General features: G+C 43.0%; 1 long non-coding RNA gene across 1 annotated transcript; it reads right to left on the minus strand.

Annotated features, from left to right (window-relative positions):
• Positions 1–2,859: 2,859 nt before the first annotated feature.
• LOC125755922 (uncharacterized) lies at positions 2,860–16,518 on the minus strand. The gene is made up of 3 exons (XR_007413483.1): positions 16,429–16,518; positions 5,015–11,051; positions 2,860–3,877 (listed from the first exon to the last, which is right to left on the minus strand). It is a non-coding gene; the product is annotated as an uncharacterized LOC125755922 (long non-coding RNA).
• Between the last annotated feature and the right edge of the window lie 2,625 nt (positions 16,519–19,143).

Below are 19,143 nucleotides of genomic sequence, written 5' to 3' on the forward strand. Positions count from 1 at the left end.
AGGTAATTTGTGTCACTGCTTTTTCCTGATTAACCAGTTGCACTTAGTATACATTCCACACTCTAAAAACCTGGGTCATCTGATCCCCTCACTCCTCTGCTGTCCCAGTTTTGCTGGTGTCCCCTCACTCATTCTGCTGCTCTTAGCTACTTTGGCTTCATTAGTTTCTCAAAAGCAAGATGCTTGGGAAGAAAACCACACCAGGCAAATGAAAGAAAGAGCCAAGAGAAAAGATTGATAGATTTGATTTCTTAAAACTTTAAACCCTCTCTACATAAAAACCATCCTTAAAGAAATCATCATGAGTAAGCTGATGACAGATGATGAACCGGGCAGGGGGGCGGAATGGGGGGAGGATGTGCCACAAACAACTAGACAAGGATTCCAAGGCACTGCTGTTTAACAAGGCTGTTCAAGTTAGTGAGACAAGAACACAGATTTCTGTTGGCACCCAGGTCTGGAAGACACCCAGGCAATTCACCAAATAAATGCTTAAGATAGATAAACGTGTGAAAGATTTTCTTCCTTACTTCGTCAAAGAGATGAAAGCTTGAACTACAAGATAGCATTTTTCACCTATTGCTTTGGTAAATATGTGTTCTCCTTTTAGAAATGTTTTCATTGAGCTACAATTTACACAAAGTATGCCAATGTTTGGCGTACTGCAGTCTTATTTTTCATAGTTTTTATAGCCATGTAACCCCACCCAGATCAAACTATAGAACCCCTGGGGGTTTCTGTGTGCTTCTCCCTAGTTCACGTTCCCCTTAGAAGAAGCAACCCTTATTCTTCTATCTTCAAAGATTAGTTTTGCTCGTTCTTGAACTTGATAACAACAAAAATTTACACAATGTATCTTTTTTGTACCTGCCTTTTTTGCTCAACAAATCCCACGGGGGTTGCATTTATCAGTAGTTGCCTTTCTTCTGTTTAAACTTTCTGTGTGGTACCCCATTGCAGGAAACACCCCCAAGTGTCTCTTCATTCTGCTGCTGATGGACATCAGGGCTGTGCCACTGGGTCTAGTCTGAATAGATATGCTCTGAATGGTCTTGTATGTGTCTTTGGATGGGCACAGGTTTTCATTTCTTTTAGAAACCTTGCTGTGGATCACCTGGATCATAGATTAGATGTTTGAATAGCTTTAGTAGATAGAGTTTTTCAAAGTTATTACACCAAGGATTGATGCTCAAGCCTTCTAAAATGACGTCTGGTGCTCTCTCTAGTCATTGAGAGTGAAGATGGAATGCTCCTTCCTTCCTTTATCTTCTTTCCTTTTTCTTTCTCTCTCTCTCATCCTTTTCCATCCCCTAAACTCCCTGCTCAACCTGTCTGTATCCCCATCCTTTCCCTCCCTTCCCACACCTTTTCAGTCCACTCACAGTTGGAAGCTGTTCCAGGCCTTAGCAAGCCTGTAAACTAGATTCTGAGCTCCCTGTATCAGCAACTGCCTAATTAGAGGCACGATTTGTGGTCCAGTGAAGTCTCCACCAGCCTAATGTGCCTGGCGGAGCTGCGCTTCTGCTAGTAATTACCTTCAACTTCCAGTTAACAGAAGGGCAAGAACATCTGTATCAAGAGTAATGAGAAAGCCCCTGCTTGGGGTCCTGGAGCTGGAATGTGAAGCAGGGAGCCTGTAGAAACCCTCATTAAATGGACCATCCATTACTTATGCCCTGACAGCGCCTCAGCTTCTCCCGTTACCTGTCTCTCTTGCCCAAGGAAGATGACTTAGTTTCTGCTTCTGGATCTGGGTCTCTGTCCAGTATTTATTATTTAAATGGGAGAACAGGGAGAAACTGTGGTATGAAGCATAGATTCTTAAATATAAGAATATTGAGGCAGGTTGCAAAATTAGTTGGTTCCTAATAATTAAAGGACCAGTCTCCAAGGGATTCCCTTTTCCAATAGAGAGAAGATGCAAGTCTTTCCTTAGAGGAATATTCCTCTCATTTACAATCCAACACCATGTATTTAACTCTCTCCAGCATCTACCATGTGCCCAGCAATGGGTACAAATGGTGAGGAAAACAGCAGTGGTCTCTATTATATCAGTTCTATATCTAGTGATACATTTATCAAGTAATCACTCACCTTTGCTTAGTAGCTGTTTCATGTTGGGAAGGAATTCAGAGAGCATGAAGGAGGTATGAGAGCTTATTACAAGGGTCTGACGGGGGTGGGAAGTTCAGGAAAGGCAATCCTTAGGAAGTAACAGTTATGATCTCCAGGATGAGTGAAGGTTGGAGGGTTGGAGGGTGAGCCATCGAATAGCCTGGGATGAGGCTGCTTTTGTAGTGGGAGAGAAAGCACCAGAATTACAACAGGGCACCAGAAATGACTAACCTCCCTGATTACTCCCATTAACATATCATAGGCATGTGACGGTTTATACTCACTTCATTTCCTGGGGCAGAAAAAAAAGAGAATTATGGTCTAGCAGCCTTTATTTTTTGAGCATGTGCTATGTTTCATGCACTAGTAGCCTTTTCTCATCTCATCCTTACACTCATTTTTTGAAGTTGGCCTTCCTATTGCCCCAATTGTACAGAAGTGGAAACTGAGGCACAGAGCAGGTAAGTAAACTTTACAAGGTTGCCCTACTAGTAATTGCAGAGTGTTATGGGATGCCTGGGTGGCTTAGCAGTTGAGCATCTGCCTTTGGCTCAGAGTGTGATCCCGGGGTCCTGGGATTGAGTTCTGCATCAGACTCCTTGCAGGGAGCCTGCTTTTCCTTCTTCTTGTGTCTCTGCCTCTCCCTGCGTGTCTCTCATGAATAAATAAATAATTTTTTTAAAAAAATTGCAGAGTGCTAAAAACAAACAAAACAAAATCCAACTCAGTTTTAAAGACCTTTGTTGTCTTTATTGAATGATTTATGAATTAGGGAGCACCCCCATACAGTAAATTAAAAAAAAAATTCCAAAGAGCTGCACAAAAGGAAAGAGTTTCACAAGCAGAAAGGGATGGGACACACTAATTACTAGCAAAGAGTGGATTGTTTCAGGCAAGGCTATCTTCTCTTAAGGGATCCAGGCATCTGTCAGGCAGAGGACTTCACTAGTACTGACCAGGTGATTCCAGATTGACTGGTTTAAGATCCCACTCCTGGGAGAGCTAGAAACTATAATTGAGTTAGGTATGAAGTCTTGGTTTGGTGACACAGGCTTAGCACTAGTGACTCCATTTTGAGTCTGTTGTCTCTTTTTAACAGCAGCCAAGTACACATAAGATTCCAGTGCTTCACAGAAGCAGCAATAGCCATCATCAGTCTTGGGCCTTCACTCTAGCAGCAAATCCTCTGTCAGCCCCAGGAGTTCCCACGAGATTTAAAGGAGCCAAAAGGCTTCCCAGGGGGCCCTTATTTCCTAAGGCCACAGTTGTGTGTCCCAACTTGCCCAGCAACCTTCTGAGATAAGGCTCCTGGGGAAGGACTGGGAGAGCCCAGCAACAGCATGAGGAAGGGTGCACTGTCACAGGTCAGAGGAAGCCAGCACACAGCAACCCTGTACACTCAGAATGATTGTAACACAATGAGAATATCAGGGTAGTAAGCATGAATTTACTCCACAAATTTCAGGTTTAAAAAATATTTCATAATACATTGTTTTTCTAAACCAAATGGAATCTGGCTTCTAGGGCAATGGGTAGATATTGGTTCTTCTCCGAAGGGTCATCCAATAGTTCAAAGTGATAGAATCAGTACAGAAAATGTTTCAGGGAGCACTCTTCTTTCTTCCCTCTAGGCAGCATCTCCCCAGCCTCCCTCTAATTGCACCTCTCTCCTTTGCAGGAATTCCAGCCCTAAAGACCACCCTTGGGGGAAAAATCTTCAGTCATTCCATGTCGGGGCAAGTGAAATTCAACCCTTCATTTGCTGGTGGCAGAAGCAAAATAATATACCACTTAGTACTTCCTAATGAGCTTAGGGAAGAATCAAATTATCTTCTGTGTGTGCGTGCATGTATGTGTATGTGTGTGTGAGAGAGAGAGAGACAGACAGACAGAGGAAGATAAAAATCTAACTAGAAGAAAATACTCCAAACATGAATACAAATTGCCTCAGCATATTGGTATTGGGGATGATTTTTATTTCTTTCTATATACTTTTCTCTATTTTCTCAATTTTCTGAAACTGATTTATAGTACTGCCATAATCAGAAGGAAACAATAGAAGCCATTTCTTCCTCCCTCCCTCCTCACTTCCTTTCTTTCTGTCTTTCACTTTTGTCTTTATTCAGGCCTGTGGAATTGCAGGACACCTCTACCAAATGTAAGGTCCTGTGGAGCTCAATAGCCCTTCCACCTGCATCTGTGTTTCCTTCTGTCTCACTGCCATGAGCAGCCAGCTTCCCTTCTGCCTCTCCATCTAGAGAAACAGGAGCTCAGAAATCCAATCTCCTCAACTCACACAGATTAGGTCTAAAGTTGGGGTGACTGTGACCGATGCCTAGAGTCCAGAATATAGAGGGAATTTCTTGGGGCCACACCAGTCTCAGCCAAGAGGAGAAAGAGAGAGAGACAATGGGGACAGAGGGATCTAAGATGCCACAGTGCTGGTTCTGGGATGTTGTGTGTTTTCACAAGAATACTTTAGTTCTAATTACTCAATCCACAGTGGGAAGCTGTTGAGCTTGTGGCTATGGTAAATTCCAAAGGTCTCTACTTGGGCTGTGTCTCTGTCGTGAAGCAATTTGGACTCTAGAGTCTCTCTGGTAAGAAAAGCTGAGCCTAGAGATGAAAGGGGTAGAGGGGGAGGAAGAGTTCCAGGAAGGAAGGAAAGAGCCGAAGGAGACCAAACTGGTGGCCAGGGCATCAGCCATGAGAATATTAACCTGTGGAAAGAACACCAGCCACAGGGCCAGGAGACCCACCTCTGCAACTAATTTGGACTCCTGTACAAATATGAACCTCCTTTCCTCTTTTTTATTTTAGTACAGTTGACATGCAATGTAACATTAGGTTCAGGTGTATAATAGCAACCTGACATCTCCATAGGTTATGCTGTGCTCACCACAAGTGTAGCTACCAAATGTGGACCTCTTCAAACCCTTGCTGTGCAAATGTAGAGCCCCATAAGGCCTCAGTCTTCTCATCTTAAAATAGCAATAACATAGGGCCAACCTCACAGGCTTATTGTGAAGATTTAATGGAAAGTTCTAGAACAGAGGGCCTTTGTTGGATTATGGCCTCCCAGCATTCTTTCTACCTTCCTTGAGTAACTACACTTCAACTTCCGATTGAGGTGCTTCCCCCTCCCCACTCTCTGTTCATACACCTCAGTGGGCATGGCTCAAGGGGCCCCAAGCCAATTGGTGTGCACAGCCCCTAGATGACGTGGTTCTCACAGGAAGAATGTGTGTGTGCACATTCAGTTACAAAAGCCAAATACAAATTGTACATGAACCCAAAGTGAGGCCACTCAAGCAAACTGAAATGTCAAGTTTTCTTTTCTTTTTTTTAAGACTCAAACTATATTCATTCAATGTAGGAAAACTGATTAATTCATGCCTGTCAGAAGGTCTTTTTGTGGAATGCCTTTGGTTTTTAAAAAGCATGAGTACAAATTAATTATTGCTTAACAGATGCACTGTTTTAGACATAGTCTTCTAAAACATTAGATCCCAGGGGGAAATAGCTACAGGGCTGCTTGGGTGTTAAAAATGATGAAATCCTAACTAATTCCCTTCTGGCTCTAACGATCTATGAGCATCATGTGGAAATGGTAAGCCTCTGACAGGCAGAAGAGAGTATTTCAGGATTTGGGAGCACAGCTCAACAATACTGAAACCACACCGTGTTGTCAGGCGAAGGAAGAAATAACAGCAGAGGTCAGCACTCTGCTGGGCTCTTTCCGTGACTTTCCTTCTTGAAGTCTTACAGGAACCTGACAAGTTGTATTCTTAGGCACACTTTGCAGATGGGGAGACTGAGGGGTGGAGAGGTAGAGTAACTTCCATGAGCTCATTCATGAGGGAGCAATACAGTCAAAATCAGAGGGCAGAGTTTCAGAACCTGAAAGGTACGCAAGACCAGCACCGGGAGAGGCCCTCTGAGCAGGCTCAGAAGCAGCAGCTGCAACCAGTTCGCTGAGCCCTGGACAGTAACTCAGTCATTTTGTTACTGGAGTCAATAGTTCCAACACCAGTACTTATCGATTTCCCAAATTCTTGATGCGGGCAGAGGAAGCAGCTCTGTGGGCAGGTTGGTTCCACCAGGTTTTTCTGCAGAGCCCCAGACTGTCCGCTGCTGCTCCAATGCTCCCGATGATTTTGAAATACTCAACTGCCCTGTTTCAAGTACTTCCTGCTGAAATTATCTATCATAGTCTACCCAATCAGGTCAACTCCTAACCTCATTCAGGTTAGGAACAGAAGGAAGGGGAACAGCCCAAGTGAGTATTTGAACCCAAAGCAGAAATCTACGGGATTCACTTTCATTTCTTCTCCCACTGGGTAAAGCTACTGGGATAGCTTTCGCACCTCGGGATAGCTATGATTGGAATGAGTTTGGGGCTATTGATTCCTGTTCTTCCTTTCCCACGTGGCTGCAGAACTGCTCACAGAGCACATTTGTTTAAGAAGTAGTGACGAATCTTCTTTCTTGGAAGTCCTCTAATTACAAATCAGCATTAAGAGAGACCTTGCACATTTACAGAGTTTAGCAAAAATGTTTCATTAGCTATTCCTTGTGCTGATATACCACACTAGTCTATGGAATAGGGCATCAGAACTCATGTGGGCGAACACTCAGGAAAGAAAATGAAGAAGATACAAAGAAATGGAAAATAAGTTCCATGCTCGTGGATTGGAAGAACAAATATTGTTTAATTGTTTAAATGTCTAGGCTACACAGAACAATCTCTCCGTTCAATGCAATCTCTATCCAAATACCAGCAACGTATTTCACAGAGTTGGAACAAATAATCCTAAAATTTGTATGGTACCAGAAAAGACCTTGAATGCCAAAGGAATGTTGAAAAAGAAAACTAAAACTGGTGTCATCACAATTCTTGACTTCAAACTGTATTACAAAGCTGTGAACATCAAGACAGTATGGTACTGGCACAAAAAAACAGACACATAGATCAACAGAACAGAATAGAGAACTCAGAAATGGATCCTCAATTCTAAGGTCAACTAAACTTTGACAAAGCAGGAAAGAATATTCAATGAAAAAAAGACAGTCTCTTCAACAAATGGTGTTGGGAAAATTGGACAGCCACATGCAGAAGAATGAAATTGAACCTTTTTATCACACCATACACAAAAATAGACTCAAAATTAATGAAAGACCTAAATATGAGACAGAAATCCATCAAAATCCTAGAGGACAACACAGTAAGCAACCTCTTTGACTTCAACCATAGCAACTTCTTGCTAGAGACATCTCCAAAGGCAATGAAAACAAGGCAAAAAATGAACTATTGGAACTTCAACAAGATAAAAAGCTTTTGCACAGCAGAGGAAACAGTCAACAAAACCAAAAGAAAACTGACAGAATGGGAGAAGATATTTGCAAATGACATATCAGATAATGGGCTAGTATCCAAAATCTATAAAGAACTTATCAAATTCAACACCCAAAAACCAATAATCCAATCAAGAAATGCACAGAAGACATGAACAGACACTTCTGCAAAGAAACCCTACAGATGGCCAACAGACATATGAAAAAATGATCAACGTCACTCAGCATTAGGGAAATACAAATCAAAACCACAATGAGATACCACCTTCCACCTGTCAGAATGGCTAAAGTGAACCAGTCAGGAAACAACAGATGTTGGTGAGGATGTGGAGAAAGGGGAATCCTCTTACACTGTTGGTGGGAATGCAAGCAGTTGCAGCCACTCTGGAGAACAATATGAAGGTTCTTCAAAAAGTTGGACATTGAGCTACCCTATGGCCCAGCAATTGCACTACTGGGTTTTAACCCAAAGATACAAATACAGTGATCTGAAGGGGCATTAGCACCTCAGTGTTTATAGCAGCAGTGTCAACAAATGGCCAAACTTGGAAAGGGCCCAGATGTCCATTGACAGATGAGTGGATAAAGAAGTATTCCACACAATGGAATACTACTCAGCCATCAAAAAGCCGAAATCTCACCATTTGCAACAATGTGGTCGGAATAGAGGATATTATGCCAAGTGAAATAAGTCAGAGAAAGAATTCTCATATGATCTCACTTATATGGGGAATTTAAGAAACAAAACAGAGGATCAGAAGGGAAGAAAGGAAAAAATAAAACAAGATGAAATCAGAGAGGGAGACAAACTGTAAGAGACTCTTAATCATGGGAAACAAACTGAGGGTCACTGGAGGGGAGGGGAGATGGGGTGACTGGGTGATGGGCATTGAGGAGGAATATGATGTACTGAGCACTGGGGGTTCTATAAAACTGATGAATCACTGACCTCTACCTGTGAAACCAATAATACATTATATGTTAATTAATTAATTAAGTAAATTTAAATAAAATTTTTAAAAAAGAAGAGCTCATGTGAGGGAAAACCAAAAATTTGTGTGACCAGAGTAAGATTGTTCATGTTCTGGGATTCTAGATCTACCCCGCTCTCCTCCCTACTGGAGCCCCCAGGCCTTGCGTAAGCATTTCCTATTCATTCCATTTCGCCATAAACACTATGTAGCCATGGACATTTATTTAACCATTTGGTGCTATTGTTGCCTTGACTATAAAATTAGTCAAACTTATAATAGTACCTATTCCAGAAAGTTATAACAATGTAAAGAAATAATGTATATACTTCACTTAGAACAGGTCCAAGCAAAATTAAGTTCTATCTAAGTGCTTTCATAATTATTATTTTTCATTTGATCTATACATTTTACCTTTCATTTTATATCTGAGGACTCAGAGGCTCAGAGAAGTGCAATAGCTTACCTTAAAGTTTCTGTGGCCCCTTCCTGTCTGCCTGACACACCCTACTTCCTGGTCTAGTTCAAATGCTCCCTTCTCTGTGAAGCTCTCTGTCACTCATGCACACACATGTGCACTCACACACACACTTCAGGTTAGCTGTAATATTTCCTTTCATTATATTTTATACTTCTCATAAAACTTAACACACTTTGCCATATACAGCCAATAAGGGCATGCATAGTGTCCTTTGTTATGAAATGCAAGTCTCCACAGACAGACACCTTTGGACTCTAGGGTCTGAAGTTGCCCCCGTGGCTAGCATAGTGCTTTGCACATGATAACAATAATCGTGACGTGTATAGGGGACAGTCTTTCATTTCTGTACCATCATTCAGTTCTAACCATTCCTGAATGGATGAGGTATTTCTCTCCACATTTTACAACGAAGAAACAGAAGCTGAGAAATGTGACGTCACACAGCTCATGCCAGGTGAGCTGGTGTCTCAACGTAGGTCTGACATAAAAGCTTCTGGTTTTTCTAAGATACTACTGTCACTTCAGTAAGAGGTTCTGGGATGGGATGGGGTGGAATGGAGGCATGGAGAGGTGGAGTAGAATGGAGAGATAAAACACAAAGAGGAGAAGTCAGGAGAGATGGTGTGTGCAGAGGGAACAGTATGCATTATCAGAGTCAGAGTGTAGAAGAGAGCAGTACAGCTTGACCACTGGACTCCATTTCCACAATAAGACCACTCCTCCCTTCCTCTTCTTCAAGGCTTTTGTGAAACGGAAATAAAAAAACAAAACAAAACAACTAGAAAATGTTGAGGAAGAAAAAAAAAAAAAGCAGCACTCCCCAGAGGCAAAGGCTCTTTAATGTTATCCCAGTGACAAAGGAGATGACATCTGGGTGTCCTCCCAGTCAGAATATCCTGGCCTGGTGATGCTGACATCAAAACTACTGGGGGCAAAAAGTCATTCTTCGTCCTCCTAGCAATTGCTGTGTCTGTGTCTCCTTCTCTCCACAGAGCAGAGATGTGTCAGAACAGAAGATGAGGGCTAGACCTGCCAGGCTCAGATCAAGAAGCGGGTCCCCCAGGCAAGCCCAGTTCATGTTTCTGGCAGTTTCAACAAGAGTCAGGAGTCCCTGTGGGGATAGCACTAGGGAGCGGGGGCTGGGAGGAGCACAGCTTATGGCTAGCATCTGGGCATCCTCTGCAAAGGCAGCTAAGACCCACTTCACAAGAATAGGTTTTATGATCAGAACTCCATCTTTCAATGGATTTTGCATGGGGGAAAAAGAATAGGCACCCTTTCCCCAGGCAAAGTGCTATGCTGAGGGCAGGAACCAGGCTTTCACAAAGGACTTACATTACTACCTGCTTTTGCTAGCCAAAAGAAATCTGAAGGGGATTTTGCTTTTACAAAAAAAAAAAAAAAAAGTCATTTCTGTACTAATATAGGTCTTTTGTAAAAGTGAAGGGGCATGATGTGAACTTTTAGAAAGCAGAAGTTACACTTATACCCATTTTGCAGATGAAAAAAAAAACCTGAGTGACTCAAACACTAACTTGGTGACAGTGCCAGGATTTAAATCTAGACAGTCCACTTCCAGAACTCCTGTCTTGAGCTCTGTGTGCCACACTGACTTTCTTCTCTCAGCTCACGGCCAATAATCACTTCATTAAGCCCTCAATGGAGGAAATATGCATAGGCTGTGCCCAGCTAACCAAGAGCAAAATAACCCTTTATTTATTAGCTGGGATTTGGGCTGGGAGTCCAGGACCTATGCCAAGATGGCCAGGGCAGCACGGCATCCTTTCTCCCCTAAAATCAGTTTACATGCTACCAATGCCAACGAGACTCGAGGCTGCTCTATTTTCACACCAAAGCTTCACCTCAGATCTTCCTTAGCTCAGACCAGGCTAGCTGTCATGGAATGGGCAGGTCCAGAAGGTAGAGGGATTGAAGTGATAGCTTGCAGGAGGTGAATTTGGCTGGAGAGGAGTTGGGACTCAGGTGAAGAAACATCAATCAAGAAGGTCAAAATCAGTTCCAGAGGATTCCATGCCAGAGTGATTCGGTTCGCAGCATGGGCAGATGCTCCAGAAACCCCATTCTCCAGACTCAGTTAGCAGCCAGCATCCTAGGACTTGGACTCCAAGCTGTTAAAGAAAAGGGGTAAGACATGATGCTGGGTCCCCTACAGTTTCAACTTTGACTCTGAACCATTCAGCGCAGTCTGGTGTGAGGACAAAGTGGCCCCACTATAGGAAACAGAGAAGGAGAAGACAATGAATCTGCAGCCTACGGACCCGGGATGACCCACTTCAAATGGGACAGCCCTTGCAGTCACTGAGGAAGGAGAGAAGTGGAGTTGGTGGCCAGATCTGCTTGTGCAAATGTCTTCCCTTACCCCGCTGTCATGAGGACACTTGGAGGCAGTGCTGCTTTATTCTTCCAACTTTAGCCACTTTGTGGGATGTAAAACCATTTGAATTGGGGCCTCTAGGGCAATGGGCTTAGCTCTTGGCATGGAGATGCCCCTTTTTTTAGTGTAGAAACACTTAGGTTCAAGGTATCCCTTTGCCCTTCTGGGCTGTGCAACACTGGGCATGTCACTTAACCTCTCTGAGCCCCAGATTCCCATCTGTAAAATTAAGAAAGATGATAGTGATGGTGCCTATTTTAGTGGGTAATGATGACTGAGTGAAAGAGGTGGTTTAAAATGCTTAACATCGTACTTGGCACATTATAAGCCCCCCATAGATGTTTGCTAATGCATTATTTTTTTCTACCTTTGCTGAGGTATCATTGACAAATAAAAATTGTATATACTTAAGGTGTATAGGGTGTTGTTTTGCTGTTCATATACATTGTATAACGATTAGAATATCCATTATTTTGAAGGTGGGAGGCAGCATTGTTGAAACAAATCCCAGAGGTTGGATTGGCATCAATTCGGGGATTTTTGCCACCCCCATATCCACCCAGTTAGACACTGAGGGGGCCCTCACCCCTCTCCACCAGTGGCTGCCAACCAGTCAGCTCTCCCTCATGCTGCTATCAAGTTCTGCAACAGCCAGCAGGGCACATCAGGTGGACGGAGCCCAGGCCTCAGAGGGAAGAACAGACATGGACACGATGGACAGAGCCCTTCAGGGATCTTGAAGTCAGAACCCAAATTCTAGGAACCAGCTGCTGCAACACTCAACTCTGTCCCCTCGAGTTCCGATAATCTTCTTCCCAGAAAGTTTTTAAAAAGAGAGAGAACACATTATTTTACTGACTTTAAAAGCACTGACCTTTTAATCTGTCCTTCTAAAGAGAAAATGGTTTGTGCTTCACAATTTCTCTGGAGTCAATGATCCTGAATACATTCACTGAAACAGACTCTCATAAATCTATATATGTACAAGTTAAAAAGATAATAAAGCTCTCTGATTCCGAGGACCAGCAGTCCTCAACAATTAAGACACAGAAATGCATTCATCTCAAACTCTTTTGTGTGTGTGTGAACCCAAAGAACTTTCCTTTCCTTCTCACTTACTCTCCTAATAATTCCATCAAAACAATACTCCCTGAGTATATTTTCTCACCCTGTCCTAAGAAAGCCCTGGAGAGAATACAAAGTAAATAAGAGAATGGGGCTCCTCTTCTCAAAGAACTTAGATCAGCGGCAAGGCAAATTCAATAATTTATCCCACAAATATTGTCAGGTGTGAGAGATAGAACAGTGACCCAGAAAGACATGGTCCTTAAGGAGATGGAGGTTAAAATCTTTTTTTAAAAAAGATTTTATTCATTTATTCTCTCCATGAGAGACACAGAAAGAGAGAGGCAGAGACACAGGCAGAGGGAGAAGCAGGCTCCTTGCAGGGAGCCTGATGTGGGACTCGATCCCAGGACCCCAGGATCATGCCCTGAGCCAAGGCAGACACTCAACCACTGAGTGACCCAGGGGTCCCTGGAGGTTAAAATCTAAAAAGCTCCTGAAAATAAGTAATGAGAAAAACCACAGCTAAGATCAGGGCCTAGATAAGTAGTGAGGAAAGGAGTAATCTGAGTGCCTCCCTATTTGACAACACTGCAAAGGACGCTTTGCATGTTGGATAGGGTCGAGCTCTACAAGGAAGGGGCAAAGATCACACTGCTTTCCAAGGACATCAAGTGACTGGCCCCGGATCACAGAAAGAGTATAGAAAGGGGATAGAGCTGAGTTTTTAACTTCAAGTGTGGGATCTTTCAGTAGTAGTACAAGTGCTACAGTGTGAAGGTTTGCTTAAGACGTTGAATCCAGAGCCCGAAGAACTGACTGGCTCCCAAATTTCTGGTGCCAGCTAAAGCAAATTCCTCATTTGATACTGAGCTTTGCTGAAATGGACACCATTTACCACAGATTAAACATATGTGCTGCTCTTCTCTTGCCTCAGACTAAAGCCTCTTGCTTTGGGGAGTTCCCGTTCCCAGGTCCCCCATGTGTGAGATGGAAGATTCCCCCATTTGTTCCTGAGGAGAGCCAGTCTTAATTTCCTAGGGTTGCCAAAACAAAGTACCACTAACTTGATGGCTTTAAATAACAAAAATTTATTGTCTTCCAGTTCTGGAGACAAAAAACCCAAATCAAGGTGTGTCAGCAGAGGGGCGCCTGGGTGGCTCAGTGGTTGAGCCTCTGCCTTTGGCTCAGGTCATGAACCAGGGTCCTGGGATCAAGTCCTGCATCGGGCTCCCTTCAGGGAACCTGCTTCTCCCTCTGCCTGTGTCTCTGCATCTCTTATGAATAAATATATAAAATCTTTAAAAAACAAACAAACAAAAAGGGTGTGTCTGAAGGGCCATGCTCCCTCTGAAGTTTCTTTTATATATATATATATATAAAAGATATATATAATATATAATATTATTATAATATATTAATATTATGGTGGCTTTTGGTGGCTTTTGGTGTTCCCTGCTTTGCAGCCATGTTCTTCCGATCTCCGCTCTGTCTTCACATGGTCTTCCTCCCTGTGTGCCTGTGATCTCCCATAGGGACACCAGCCACTGGATGTTGGGTCCACCCTAAATCCAGGATGATTTCACCTTAATAGCCTTAACTAAATATATGTGAAGAAATATTGTTTCCAAAAAAGGTCATAGTCTGAGGTTCTGGATCGACATGAATTGTGAGGAGACACTATTCAACCTATCCTTATCATCTATTTTTTAATTTAAAAAAATGGTTTGATGTTCGCCGGGACACCTGCACCCCGATGTTTTTAGCAGCAATGTCCATAATAGCCAAACTGTGGAAGGAGCCTCCGTGTCCATCGAAAGATGAATGGATAAAGAAGATGTGGTTTATGTATACAATGGAATATTACTCAGCCATTAGAAACAACAAATACCCACCATTTGCTTCAACATGGATGGAACTGGAGGGTATTATGCTGAGTGAAGTAAGTCAATCGGAGAAGGACAAACATTATATGTTCTCATTCATTTGGGGAATATAAATAATAGTGAAAGGGAATATAAGGGAAGGGAGAAGAAATGTGTGGGAAATATCAGAAAGGGAGACAGAACATAAAGACTCCTAACTCTGGGAAACGAACTAGGGGTGGTGGAAGGGGAGGAGGGTGAGGGATGGGGGTGAATGGGTGACGGGCACTGAGGGGGGCACTTGACGGGATGAGCACTGGGTGTTATTCTGTATGTTGGCAAATTGAACACCAATAAAAAATAAATTTATTATAAAAATGGTTTGATGTTGGTCAACTCAAAATAGTCTTTCTGAAGCCTCATATTAGGATATGAGGAAAAAGAAAGGGGACAGCATCTAGACTGACTTGAAACGTTTTTATGGTGTTGTCAGATGTAGTTAGTAGCAATATGGAACACGAGCTATGAGATATTGCTTCTAGTATTAACCTCATCATTTACCAACTGTGTGACCTTGAATAATCAATGTTAGTCTCTAGAAGCTCAGGAGCTAAGGAATAGAAATTTCCAGAGGTTTAGAAATAGCTAGCTACCCACCAAAGATTTTAGTTATCTCTTCAATACTAGAGCTTATTGCATGAAAGCTGCTCACCAGCCAAAGTTCACATATCAAGTTGGTTTTTCATCTAGTTGAGGTCCTGTGGCAAGATCCGGCTGATGGAATATGCATCACCTCCTGGCTGAGTTGGCTAAGGAGTGGTTATACTTTCACCGGCCTCTATCTTCCCATGGAAACTGAAGGAAAGGGACTCTGAGGGCCTAGGGGAGGATATGCCCCAAGATGGGCAGAGTCTGAGTCCCTGAATCACCACAGGGAAGGCTGGACAATAAGAAGGAGCACAAATGGCAAAACTGGTAAATGAGCAAGAAATAAGCATCTGCTACATGGTCACGTAAGTGCTGGGGCTTTGTCATAGCACAGATGTCATAGCACAGGTGTCATAGCACACATAGCACAGAGCCGAATGGCATCCTACCAAAGGTCATGCAACAATCATGTTCTTCCTTCCGGCCCCACACTCTCCTACCATACTTTCCTGTCCTCAGATACAAAAGGGAACGGGATCTGGACTCGGACCAGAATCTCCATCCCAGAAGCAAAGATGAGTGTTTGCCTGGAAGGGAGCTTATCTAAAGCTCTCAAGGAAATAGCGTTTTATGAATGTGGTGCAGAAAATCCAGCGCTAAACTGGGGCACAGGGTCATACTGATAATGCAGACGGGGCCTATCAGCCTGAAGACTGACGGGGGGTCAGCGCCAGATCTGAAGGGAATTCTCCACATGGACGGGCAATATCTCCACTTCTACAAAAGGGAGATGTCTTTGAAACACGGAGTGACTTCCTTCAGACGGATTGCTTCTTCCTTTTCCGCCCAACCAGCTGGGGCCAGAGCAACGCCTCAGACATGCTTTACCGTTCTTTCAATAAACCTCAGCCCTTTCTTCTCTCTCCTGCCGCAGGAATGCACGGGCCTGATGCAAAGACTTGCTAACTACAAATTCAAACATCAGATATTAAAAGTCAACTCTTGGAGTGGAAAAAAAATAAAATAAAAAGAGCGCTTCTTGTAGAGTACATTCCTTTGAAAAGCCTTTGTATTTCCCAGTATTGAAGTGATGGTGTCTCATTCAGTCAAACATAAGAAATTTGAAGCCATAGTAGAATATCCAGAGGAAGTTTGCAAATGGAATTTTCTGCCTGGGATTAAAGGCATGTTTGAGCAAATGCTTAGCATTTTATTTTACGTAGGAGATCCCATCAGAACTGGGGCTTTGTTTGGTGGTGGAAAGGCCTTTATTGCTGTATTTAATGCCTTGTTATACTTAGTTCTGTACATTCAGAGCCCTGGATCGGAAGCCTGACAGACGTGTTGTTCAGGAATCCATTGTAAGTTTTGGTCTTTGGAACCCAAAAAGAATATTCAGATCTAGCCATCCCGGCTTCATCCCAAGGGAGAAATACCCACAAGGGACAATGACAAATGGGAAAACTCAGTAAAATTTTATTAATAGTTGAGCTTGTACCCAAAGCCACATGCAGAGCTCTTTGGTAAATTTACCTGGAGAATGAAGAGATGTTCACCTGATGTCTGTGAGGGATGGATCTGCTCTGACCCCATATTTACCAGATGACAACATTCAAGTCTAAGAGAGAGAGCAGAGAGAAGCCATTATCATCCCTTTGTCTTACAGTCACCTACCTGGTAGAATGCTAAGCTTCATCAGATTTCCAGAATTTACCTATCACATGAAGAACTCCTAAGTGGAGGGTGAAAAAGAAAGCAAAGTTTAGGAGGTGAGTGTCAAATTGTTTGGATGTATCTCATACCCTAAAAATCTACCCTGCTTCAAAATACAACTCTCTCTCTTATCACTTGTATGCTCTTGGGAAAGTCACTGGTCCTGCTTTATTCTTGCTCAGATGGTTGACATGAACAATAAAAGGAATAAAATACAGAAAGTTTCTAAAGCAATGCCTGAACTCTACCGAGGTGGTGCCTTGGTACCTTTTCTAACTCAGATCAAGCAAGCCCTAGAGATTAGGGGGAAGTCTGAGTAGAAGATGTAAGTCCGGGGCCTTGGCTGCAGAAAGAAGGAAGGCTAAGTGAGACGGTGTTGGTCTCAGACAGATTCGAGAGGATGATAAGACAAAAACTGGAACAAGAAACAAGTGGCAGGAGTGCCTGGGTGGCTCAGTGGTTGAGTGTCTGCCTTTGGCTCAGGGCATGATCCCGGGGTCCTGGGATCGAGTACCATATTGAGCTTCTCCCTTTGCCTATGTCTCTGCCTCTCTATGTGTCTCTCATGAATAAATAAATAAAAATCTTTAGAAAGACAGAAAGAAGTGGCAAGCTCGCTCTAGGGCTGGAGGACAGGTCACCATGAGATCCTCAACAAGGCTGTGTATCCAGGGATTTTTTTTTTCCCCCTCTGATGAAGAAGCTGGTTAGTTCCAGAGCCTGGGGCAAGTCAGGCCTGCTGTGGGGATAAATGGCCTGTGCTGCAGAGAATCGGAGAAAGAGGGGGGCAGGGAGCCAGGCAGGTTATTATAAATTCCAGGTGCCAACCTACACAGGAAGTGGAGTCTGGCACTCACAGGCCAAAGAAGTGCCAACACTTTTGACAACTGTCATTTGATTTAATTGTTCTGAGGCACCTCTGCTCAGCAGTAAATACACTGAGGAGGTTCGAGAGAACTCAGAGGTTCTGGTGGCCACTGTGGCATGATGAACAACTGAATAACTCTATCAAAGGAGGCGGGCCGAGGGAGGGATGGAGACACAGCCGGGATTGGAGCTGTGCTGCCCTATTGTTCTGTCAGAAAAATGTTCCTCTGCTGGGCCTTGATCTAGAAGTTTATTTAAGGTCATCAAGACTGTACCAAGGAAGCCAAGGAGAGTTGGTTTTTTTAGGTCTTCCAAAAACTGGGTGTGTGCAAAGGGTTTTCTTTAACCAGCACTGTTAAATAAAAGTTATATATAGTAATAATAATTACTTATATTTATTGAAAATTTTAATTTCAAAGCCACTACATAAATGTTTTCTATGAATTATCTCGTTTCTTCCTCTAAATAGTCCTATGGACTCAGAATACTTATAATACCTATTGCTTTGATGAAGAAACCAAGGCTCATGTGTGTTAAGTAACTTCTCCAAGAACACACAGTTAGTCAACAAGCCAGGAACTCACTCCAGTGCCCATACCCCAAACTACATGGCCATGCTTCCAGGAACAAAAGCCTAATGGAAGCATATACTTCATGCCACTTCTTCTAGGGCACATGTGGTTACAGGTAACAAACTACTTGCCTGAGAGTTAGGTGGTATTAAGGTAGTCAGTATTTGCTGAATAACATCAGCATCTCATCAATGTAAATTCTCTGGCCAAAGCCTCTGAAGTTCCCTTGGCCTTTCCCTGGTGGCTGAAAGATACTGTGGCAGTTGCAAGTCTAACATCCGACCCTAAGAGCCACCGCCCATTTCCCTGCTCCCCTTTAAAGTGAGACTCTTCAGAAGAGTCTGTTTCTCCTTCATCTCCTGTCATTCTCTCAAGAACCCAATGCAATCATGCTATGTTTTGCACCAACCCCATTAAGATAGCTCCTTGGAAGGTCACCAATGACCTCCACATTGCCTGATCCAACTGTCAATTCTCAATCCTGACTCTTAACTCATCAGTGGCCTTTAATACACTTGACAACTCCCTCCTTTGTGAAGGACAATGCTCATTCTTGGTCTTCCTTTAACATTTCTGGTCAATCCATCTCACTCCCCTGCTGGCTTTTCTTCATCTTTGACAACTCCCAACTGTCAGTGTGTCTCAAGGCTCATTCTCCTGTAGGTCAAGAACAATTCCTAGGTAATTCTATCTGGTAGGGTTTTAAACACCATTTATAAATTAATCAAAGTGTATGTCTCCAGCACTAAATTCCAGACCTCAATATAAAGGTGACTTTTTGACATCTCCACCTAGATGTCTCCAGAGTTTACACACACCAAACTGAACTTTTGATCCCACTCTCTTCCCATTCTTCCTCAGACGACTCTTCTCCATAAACAACAATTCTCTTCTTCCAGTTGCTCAGTCCAAAACACTGAAATCATCCTTGGCTGCCACCTTGCTTTACCATTCTACATCCAGTCTATCATAAAATACCATTTGGTCTAGCTTTGAAATAAATCTATAACCAGACTACTTCTCACCAACTCTTCTACTACCCCTCTGGTCCAAGCCCACCTTTTCTGTGGGCTCCTCTCTGTGATTCTACCTTTGG

The sequence above is a fragment of the Canis lupus genome, chromosome 10, assembly GCF_003254725.2.
Source record: "Canis lupus dingo isolate Sandy chromosome 10, ASM325472v2, whole genome shotgun sequence".
NCBI classification, from domain to species: Eukaryota; Metazoa; Chordata; class Mammalia; order Carnivora; family Canidae; genus Canis; species Canis lupus.